This window comes from Schistocerca gregaria, unplaced genomic scaffold (genome assembly GCF_023897955.1).
Source record: "Schistocerca gregaria isolate iqSchGreg1 unplaced genomic scaffold, iqSchGreg1.2 ptg000480l, whole genome shotgun sequence".
Classification (NCBI taxonomy): Eukaryota; Metazoa; Arthropoda; class Insecta; order Orthoptera; family Acrididae; genus Schistocerca; species Schistocerca gregaria.
The window spans coordinates 528,701-539,274 of record NW_026061890.1 but is presented as its reverse complement, the minus strand read 5'-3'; positions in this window follow the sequence as shown (position 1 = coordinate 539,274).

Below are 10,574 nucleotides of genomic sequence, written 5' to 3'. Positions count from 1 at the left end.
CAACAGTCACCATGCGCACATTTCTCAATGGGAGTAATGTCTCAAACAGTATACGCTTTGACCGTACCTTGGAAGACAAATAATAGTTTCCGATGCACATCTGGAGGCATTTTATAATCTGTGGAGTTTCAGAGTGTTGATAAAACTAAGAAATTGTATCGGGATTTAATACAACAGTCACCATGCGAACTTTCCTCCACAGGAGTTATGTCTCAAACAGTCTACGCTTTGATCGTTCCCTGGAAGATCGGTAGTTGTTTCCGATGCACATCTGGTGTCATTCTGTAATCTGTAGACTATCAGAGTGTTGATGAAACACAGAAATTGCATCGGGATTGAATACAACAGTCACCATGCGCACTTTCCTACATGGAGGTAATGTCTCTAATAGTATACGCTTTGATCGTTCCCTGGAAGACCAGTAGCAGCTTCCGATGCACATCTGGATTCTTTCTGTAATCTGTGGACTATCAGAGTGTTGATGAAACACAGAAATTGCTTCGGGATTGAATACAACAGTCACCATGCGCACTTTCCTCCATGGGAGTAATGTCTCAAACAATCTACGCTTTGATCGTTCCCTGTAAGACCAGTAGTAGCTTCCGATGCTCATCTGGAGGCATTCTGTAATCTGTGGACTATCAGAGTGTTGATCAAACACAGAAATTGCATCGGGATTGAATACAACAGTCACCATGCGCACATTCCTCCATAAAAGTAATGTCTCAAACAGTCTACGCCTTCATCGTTATCTGGAAGACCAGAAGTAGTTTAAGATGCACTTCTGGAGGCATTCTGTAATCTGTGGACTATCAGAGTGTTGATGAAACACAGAAATTGCATCTGGGATTGAATAAAAGTCACCATGAGCACTTTCCTCCATGGGAGTAAAGTCTTAAACACTCTACGATCTTATCGTTCCCTGGAAGACCAGTAGTAGTTTCCGACGCACATGTGGAGGCATTCTGTAATCTGTGGAGTATCAGAGTGTTGATGAAACACAGAAATTGCATCGGGATTGAATACACCAGTCACCATGCGCACTTTCCTCCATGGGAGTAATGTCTCAAACAGTCTACGCTTTGATCGTTCCCTGGAAGACCAGTAGTAGTTTCCGATGCACATCTGGAGGCATTCTGTAATCTGTGGAGTATCAGAGTGTTGATGAAACACAGAAATTGCATGGGGATTGAATACAACAGTCACCATGCGCACTCTCCTCCACAGTAGTAATGTCTCATAGAGTATACGCTTTGATCGTTCCCTGTAAGACCAGTAGTAGTTTCCGATGCACATCTGGAGGTATTCTGTAATCTGTGGACTATCAGAGTGTTGATGAAATACAGAAATTGCATCGGAATTGAATGCAACAGTCACCATGAGCACTTTCCTCAATGGGAGTAATGTCTCAAACAGTCTACGGTTTGATCGTTCCCTGTAAGACCAGTAGTAGTTTCCGATGCACATCTGGAGGCATTCTGTTATCTGTGGACTATCAGAGTGTTGATGATACACAGAAAATGCATCGGGATTGAATACAACAGTCACCATGCGCACATTCCACAACGGGAGTAATGTCTCAAACAGTATACGCTTTGACCGTTCCTTGGAAGACCAATAATAGTTTCCGATGCACATCTGGAGGCATTTTATAATCTGTGGAGTTGCAGAGTGTTGATAAAACTAAGAAATTGCATCGGGATTTAATACAACAGTCACCATGCGGACTTTCCTCCACGGGAGTTATGTCTCGAACAGTCTACGCTTTGATCGTTCCCTGGAAGATCGGTAGTTGTTTCCGATGCACATCTGGTGTCATTCTGTAATCTGTAGACTATCAGAGTGTTGATGAAACACAGAAATTGCATCGGGATTGAATACAACAGTCACCATGCGCACTTTCCTACATGGAGGTAATGTCTCAAACAGTCTACGCTTTGATCGTTCCCTGGAAGATCGGTAGTTGTTTCCGATGCACATCTGGTGTCATTCTGTAATCTGTAGACTATCAGAGTGTTGATGAAACACAGAAATTACATCGGGATTGAATACAACAGTCACCATGCCCACTTTCCTCCATGGGAGTAGTGTCTCAAACAGTCTACGCTTTGATCTTTCCCTGGAAGACCAGTGGTAGTTTCCGATGCACATCTGGAGGCATTCTGTAATCTGTGGACTATCAGAGTGTTGAAGAAACACAGAAATTGCTTCGGGGTTGAATACAACTGTCACCATGCGCACTTTCCTCCATGGGAGTAATGTCTCAAACAATCTACGTTTTGATCGTTCCCTGGAAGACCAGTAGTAGTTTCCGATGCACATCTGGAGGCATTCTGTAATCTGTGGAGTATCAGAGTGTTGATGAAACACAGAAATTGCATCGGGATTGAATACAACAGTCACCATGGTCACATTCCTCAATGGGAGTAATGTCTCAAACAGTATACGCTTTGACCGTTCCTTGGACGACCAATAATAGTTTCCGATGCACATCTGGAGGCATTTTATAATCTGTGGAGTTTCAGAGTGTTGATAAAACTAAGAAATTGCATCGGGATTTAATACAACAGTCACCATGCGGACTTTCCCCCACGGGAGTTATGTCTCAAACAGTCTACGCTTTGATCGTTCCCTGGAAGATCGGTAGTTGTTTCCGATGCACATCTGGTGTCATTCTGTAATCTGTAGACTATCAGAGTGTTGATGAAACACAGATATTGCATCGGGATTGAATACAACAGTCACCATGCGCACTTTCCTACATGGAGGTAATGTCTCTAATAGTCTACGCTTTGATCGTTCCCTGGAAGACCAGTAGCAGCTTCCGATGCACATCTGGATTCTTTCTGTAATTTGGGGACTATCAGAGTGTTGATGAAACACAGAAATTGCATCGGGATTGAATACAACAGTCACCATGCGCACTTTCCTCCATGGGAGTAGTGTCTCAAACAGTCTACGCTTTGATCTTTCCCTGGAAGACCAGTGGTAGTTACCGATGCACATCTGGAGGCTTTCTGTAATCTGTGGACTATCAGAGTGTTGATGAAACACAGAAATTGCTTCGGGATTGAATACAACAGTCACCATGCGCACTTTCCTCCATGGGAGTAATGTCTCAAACAATCTACGCTTTGATCGTTCCCTGTAAGACCAGTAGTAGCTTCCGATGCACATCTGGAGGCATTCTGTAATCTGTGGACTATCAGAGTGTTGATCAAACACAGAAATTGCATCGGGATTGAATACAACAGTCACCATGCGCACATTCCTCCATAAAAGTAATGTCTCAAACAGTCTACGATTTCATCCTTCCCTGGAAGACCAGTAGTAGTTTCCGATGCACGTCTGGTGGCATTCTGTAAACTGTGGACTATCAGAGTGTTGATGAAACACAGAAATTGTCTCGGGATTGAATACAGCAGTCACCATGCGCACTTTCCTCCATGGGAATAATGTCTCAAACAGTCTACGTTTTCATCGATCCCAGGGAGACCAGTAGTAGTTTCCGATGCACATGTGGAGGCATTCTGTAATCTGTGGAGTATCAGAGTGTTGATGAAACACAGAAATTGCATTGGGATTGAATACAACCGTCACCATGCGCACTTTCCTCCATGGGAGTAATGTCTCAAACATTCTAATCATTGACCGTTCCCTGGAAGACCAATAATAGTTTCCGATGCACATCTGGAGGCATTCTGTAATCGGTGGAGTATCAGAGTGTTGATGAAACCAGAAATTGCATCGGGATTGAATACACCAGTCACCATGCGCACTTTCCTCCATGCGAGTAATGTCTCAAACAGTATACGCTTTGATCGTTCCCTGGAAGACCAGTAGTAGTTTCTGAAGCACATCTGAAGGCATTCTGTAATCTGTGGAGTATCAGAGTGTTGATGAAACATAGAAATTGCATCGGGATTGAATACAGCAGTCACCATGCGCACTTTCCTCCATGGAAATAATGTCTCAAACACTCTCTGCTTTGATCGTTCCCAGGAAGACCAGTAGTAGTTTCCGATGCACATCTGGAGGCATTCTGTAATCTGTGGACTATCAGACTGTTGATGAAAGACAGAAAATGCATCGGGATTGAATTCAACAGTCACGATGCGCCCTTTCCTCCATGGGAGTAATGTCTTAAAGAGTTTACGTTTTAATCGTTCCCTGGAAGAGCAGTAGTAGTTTCCGATGAACATCTGAGGGCATTCTGTAATCTGTGGACTATCAGACTGTTGATGAAAGACAGAAAATGCATCGGGATTGAATACAACACTCATCATGCGCACTTTCCTCCATGGGAGTAATGTCTCAGTCTACGGTTTGATCTTTCCCTGGAAGACCAGTAGTAGTTTCCGATTAACATCTGGAGGCATTCTGTAATCTGTGGACTATCAGAGTGTTGATGAAACACAGAAATTGCATCGGTATTGAATACAACAGTCCCAATGCGCACTTTCCTGGATGGGAGTAATGTCCCAAACAGTCTACGCTTTGATCGTTCCCTGGAAGACCAGTAGTAGTTTCCGATGCACATCTGGAGGCATTCTGTTATCTGTGGACTATGAGAGTGATGATGATACACAGAAAATGCATCGGGATTGAATACAACAGTCACCATGCGCACATTCCTCAATGGGAGTAATGTCTCAAACAGTATACGCTTTGACCGTTCCTTGGAAGACAAATAATAGTTTCCGATGCACATCTGGAGACATTTTATAATCTGTGGAGTTTCAGAGTGTTGATAAAACTAAGAAATTGCATCGGGATTTAATACAACAGTCACCATGCGCACTTTCCTACATGGAGGTAATGTCTCTAATAGTCTACGCTTTGATCGTTCCCTGGAAGACCAGTAGCAGCTTCCGATGCACATCTGGATTCTTTCTGTAATCTGTGGACTATCAGAGTGTTGATGAAACACAGAAATTGCTTCGGGATTGAATACAACAGTCACCATGCGCACTTTCCTCCATGGGAGTAATGTCTCAAACAATCTACGCTTTGATCGTTCCCTGTAAGACCAGTAGTAGCTTCCGATGCACATCTGGAGGCATTCTGTAATCTGTGGACTATCAGAGTGTTGATCAAACACAGAAATTGCATCGGGATTGAATACAACAGTCATCATGCGCACATTCCTCCATTAAAGTAATGTCTCAAACAGTCTACGCTTTTATCGTTATCTGGAAGACCAGAAGTAGTTTTAGATGCACTTCTGGAGGCATTCTGTAATCTGTGGACTATCAGAGTGTTGATGAAACACAGATATTGCATCTGGGATTGAATAAAACAGTCACCATGAGCACTTTCCTCCATGGGTGTAAAGTCTTAAACACTCTACGATCTTATCGTTCCCTGGAAGACCAGTAGTAGTTTCCGATGCACATGTGGAGGCATTCTGTAATCTGTGGAGTATCAGAGTGTTGATGAAACACAGAAATTGCATCGGGATTGAATACACCAGTCACCATGCGCACTTTCCTCCATGGGAGTAATGTCTCAAACAGTCAACGCTTTGATCGTTCCCTGGAAGACCAGTAGTAGTTTCCGATGCACATCTGGAGGCATTCTGTAATCTGTGGAGTATCAGAGTGTTGATGAAACACAGAAATTGCATGGGGATTGAATACAACAGTCACCATGCGCACTCTCCTCCACAGTAGTAATGTCTCATACAGTATACGCTTTGATCGTTCCCTGTAAGACCAGTAGTAGTTTCCGATGCACATCTGGAGGTATTCTGTAATCTGTGGACTATCAGAGTGTTGATGAAATACAGTAATTGCATCGGGATTGAATACAACAGTCACCATGAGCACTTTCCTCAATGGGAGTAATGTCTCAAACAGTCTACGGTTTGATCGTTCCCTGTAAGACCAGTAGTAGTTTCCGATGCACATCTGGAGGCATTCTGTTATCTGTGGACTATCAGAGTGTTGATGATACACAGAAAATGCATCGGGATTGAATACAACAGTCACCATGCGCACATTTAACAATGGGAGTAATGTCTCAAACAGTATACGCTTTGACCGTTCCTTGGAAGACCAATAATAGTTTCAGATGCACATCTGGAGGCATTTTATAATCTGTGGAGTTTCAGAGTGTTGATAAAACTAAGAAATTGCATCTGGATTTAATACAACAGTCACCATGCGGACTTTCCTCCACGGGAGTTATGTCTCAAACAGTCTACGCTTTGATCGTTCCCTGGAAGATCGGTAGTTGTTTCCGATGCACATCTGGTGTCATTCTGTAATCTGTAGACTATCAGAGTGTTGATGAAACACAGAAATTGCATCGGGATTGAATACAACAGTCACCATGCGCACTTTCCTACATGGAGGTAATGTCTCTAATAGTCTACGCTTTGATCGTTCCCTGGAAGACCAGTAGCAGCTTCCGATGCACATCTGGATTCTTTCTGTAATCTGGGGACTATCAGAGTGTTGATGAAACACAGAAATTGCATCGGGATTGAATACAACAGTCACAATGCGCACTTTCCTCCATGGGAGTAGTGTCTCAAACAGTCTACGCTTTGATCTTTCCCTGGAAGACCAGTGGTAGTTTCCGATGCACATCTGGAGGCATTCTGTAATCTGTGGACTAACAGAGTGTTGATGAAACACAGAAATTGCTTCGGGATTGAATACAACAGTCACCATGCGCACTTTCCTCCATGGGAGTAATGTCTCAAACAATCTACGCTTTGATCGTTAACTGTAAGACCAGTAGTAGCTTCCGATGCACATCTGGAGGCATTCTGTAATCTGTGGACTATCAGAGTGTTGATCAAACACAGAAATTGCATCGGGATTGAATACAACAGTCACCATGCGCACATTCCTTCATAAAAGTAATGTCTCAAACAGTCTACGATTTCATCCTTCCCTGGAAGACCAGTAGTAGTTTCCGATGCACGTCTGGTGGCATTCTGTAAACTGTGGACTATCAGAGTGTTGATGAAACACAGAAATTGTCTCGGGATTGAATACAGCAGTCACCATGCGCACTTTCCTCCATGGGAATAATGTCTCAAACAGTCTACGTGTTCATCGTTCCCAGGGAGACCAGTAGTAGTTTCCGATGCACATGTGGAGGCATTCTGTAATCTGTGGAGTATCAGAGTGTTGATGAAACACAGAAATTGCATCGGGATTGAATACAACCGTCACCATGCGCACTTTCCTCCATGGGAGTAATGTCTCAAACATTCTAATCATTGACCGTTCCCTGGAAGACCAATAATTGTTTCCGATGCACATCTGGAGGCAATCTGTTATCTGTGGACTATCAGAGTGTTGATGATACACAGAAAATGCATCGGGATTGAATACAACAGTCACCATGCGCACATTCCTCAATGGGAGTAATGTCTCAAACAGTATACGCTTTGACCGTTCCTTGGAAGACAAATAATAGTTTCCGATGCACATCTGGAGGCATTTTATAATCTGTGGAGTTTCAGAGTGTTGATAAAACTAAGAAATTGCATCGGGATTTAATACAACAGTCACCATGCGCACTTTCCTACATGGAGGTAGTGTCTCTAATAGTCTACGCTTTGATCGTTCCCTGGAAGACCAGTAGCAGCTTCCGATGCACATCTGGATTCTTTCTGTAATCTGTGGACTATCAGAGTGTTGATGAAACACAGAAATTGCTTCGGGATTGAATACAACAGTCACCATGCGCACTTTCCTCCATGGGAGTAATGTCTCAAACAATCTACGCTTTGATCGTTCCCTGTAAGACCAGTAGTAGCTTCCGATGCACATCTGGAGGCATTCTGTAATCTGTGGACTATCAGAGTGTTGATCAAACACAGAAATTGCATCGGGATTGAATACAACAGTCACCATGCGCACATTCCTCCATAAAAGTAATGTCTCAAACAGTCTACGCTTTTATCGTTATCTGGAAGACCAGAAGTAGTTTAAGATGCACTTCTGGAGGCATTCTGTAATCTGTGGACTATCAGAGTGTTGATGAAACACAGAAATTGCATCTGGGATTGAATAAAACAGTCACCATGAGCACTTTCCTCCATGGGAGTAAAGTCTTAAACACTCTACGATCTTATCGTTCCCTGGAAGACCAGTAGTAGTTTCCGATGCACATGTGGAGGCATTCTGTAATCTGTGGAGTATCAGAGTGTTGATGAAACACAGAAATTGCATCGGGATTGAATACACCAGTCACCATGCGCACTTTCCTCCATGGGAGTAATATCTTTAACAGTCTACGCTTTGATCGTTCCCTGGAAGACCAGTAGTAGTTTCCGATGCACATCTGGAGGCATTCTGTAATCTGTGGAGTATCAGAGTGTTGATGAAACACAGAAATTACATCGGGATTGAATACAACAGTCACCATGCCCACTTTCCTCCATGGGAGTAGTGTCTCAAACAGTCTACGCTTTGATCTTTCCCTGGAAGACCAGTGGTAGTTTCCGATGCACATCTGGAGGCATTCTGTAATCTGTGGACTATCAGAGTGTTGAAGAAACACAGAAATTGCTTCGGGGTTGAATACAACTGTCACCATGCGCACTTTCCTCCATGGGAGTAATGTCTCAAACAATCTACGTTTTGATCGTTCCCTGGAAGACCAGTAGTAGTTTCCGATGCACATCTGGAGGCATTCTGTAATCTGTGGAGTATCAGAGTGTTGATGAAACACAGAAATTGCATCGGGATTGAATACAACAGTCACCATAGTCACATTCCTCAATGGGAGTAATGTCTCAAACAGTATACGCTTTGACCGTTCCTTGGAAGACCAATAATAGTTTCCGATGCACATCTGGAGGCATTTTATAATCTGTGGAGTTTCAGAGTGTTGATAAAACTAAGAAATTGCATCGGGATTTAATACAACAGTCACCATGCGGACTTTCCCCCACGGGAGTTATGTCTCAAACAGTCTACGCTTTGATCGTTCCCTGGAAGATCGGTAGTTGTTTCCGATGCACATCTGGTGTCATTCTGTAATCTGTAGACTATCAGAGTGTTGATGAAACACAGATGTTGTATCGGGATTGAATACAACAGTCACCATGCGCAATTTCCTACATGGAGGTAAAGTCTCTAATAGTCTACGCTTTGATCGTTCCCTGGAAGACCAGTAGCAGCTTCCGATGCACATCTGGATTCTTTCTGTAATCTGGGGACTATCAGAGTGTTGATGAAACACAGAAATTGCATCGGGATTGAATACAACAGTCACCATGCGCACTTTCCTCCATGGGAGTAGTGTCTCAAACAGTCTACGCTTTGATCTTTCCCTGGAAGACCAGTGGTAGTTACCGATGCACATCTGGAGGCTTTCTGTAATCTGTGGACTATCAGAGTGTTGATGAAACACAGAAATTGCTTCGGGATTGAATACAACAGTCACCATGCGCACTTTCCTCCATGGGAGTAATGTCTCAAACAATCTACGCTTTGATCGTTCCCTGTAAGACCAGTAGTAGCTTCCGATGCACATCTGGAGGCATTCTGTAATCTGTGGACTATCAGAGTGTTGATCAAACACAGAAATTACATCGGGATTTAATACAACAGTCACCATGCGCACATTCCTCCATAAAAGTAATGTCTCAAACAGTCTACGATTCAATCCTTCCCTGGAAGACCAGTAGTAGTTTCCGATGCACGTCTGGTGGCATTCTGTAAACTGTGGACTATCAGAGTGTTGATGAAACACATAAATTGTCTCGGGATTGAATACAGCAGTCACCATGCGCACTTTCCTCCATGGGAATAATGTCTCAAACAGTCTACGTTTTCATCGTTCCCAGGGAGACCAGTAGTAGTTTCCGATGCACATGTGGAGGCATTCTGTAATCTGTGGAGTATCAGAGTGTTGATGAAACACAGAAATTGCATCGGGATTGAATACAACCGTCACCATGCGCACTTTCCTCCATGGGAGTAATGTCTCAAACATTCTAATCATTGACCGTTCCCTGGAAGACCAATAATAGTTTCCGATGCACATCTGGAGGCATTCTGTAATCAGTGGAGTATCAGAGTGTTGATGAAACCAGAAATTGCATCGGGATTGAATACACCAGTCACCATGCGCACTTTCCTCCATGCGAGTAATGTCTCAAACAGTCTACGCTTTGATCGTTCCCTGGAAGACCAGTAGTAGTTTCTGAAGCACATCTGAAGGCATTCTGTAATCTGTGGAGTATCAGAGTGTTGATGAAACATAGAAATTGCATCGGGATTGAATACAGCAGTCACCATGCGCACTTTCCTCCATGGAAATAATGTCTCAAACAGTCTCTGCTTTGATCGTTCCCAGGAAGACCAGTAGTAGGTTCCGATGCACATCTGGAGGCATTCTGTAATCTGTGGACTATCAGACTGTTGATGAAAGACAGAAAATGCATCGGGATTGAATTCAACAGTCACGATGCGCCCTTTCCTCCATGGGAGTAATGTCTTAAAGAGTTTACGTTTTGATCGTTCCCTGGAAGAGCAGTAGTAGTTTCCGATGAACATCTGAGGGCATTCTGTAATCTGTGGACTATCAGACTGTTGATGAAAGAC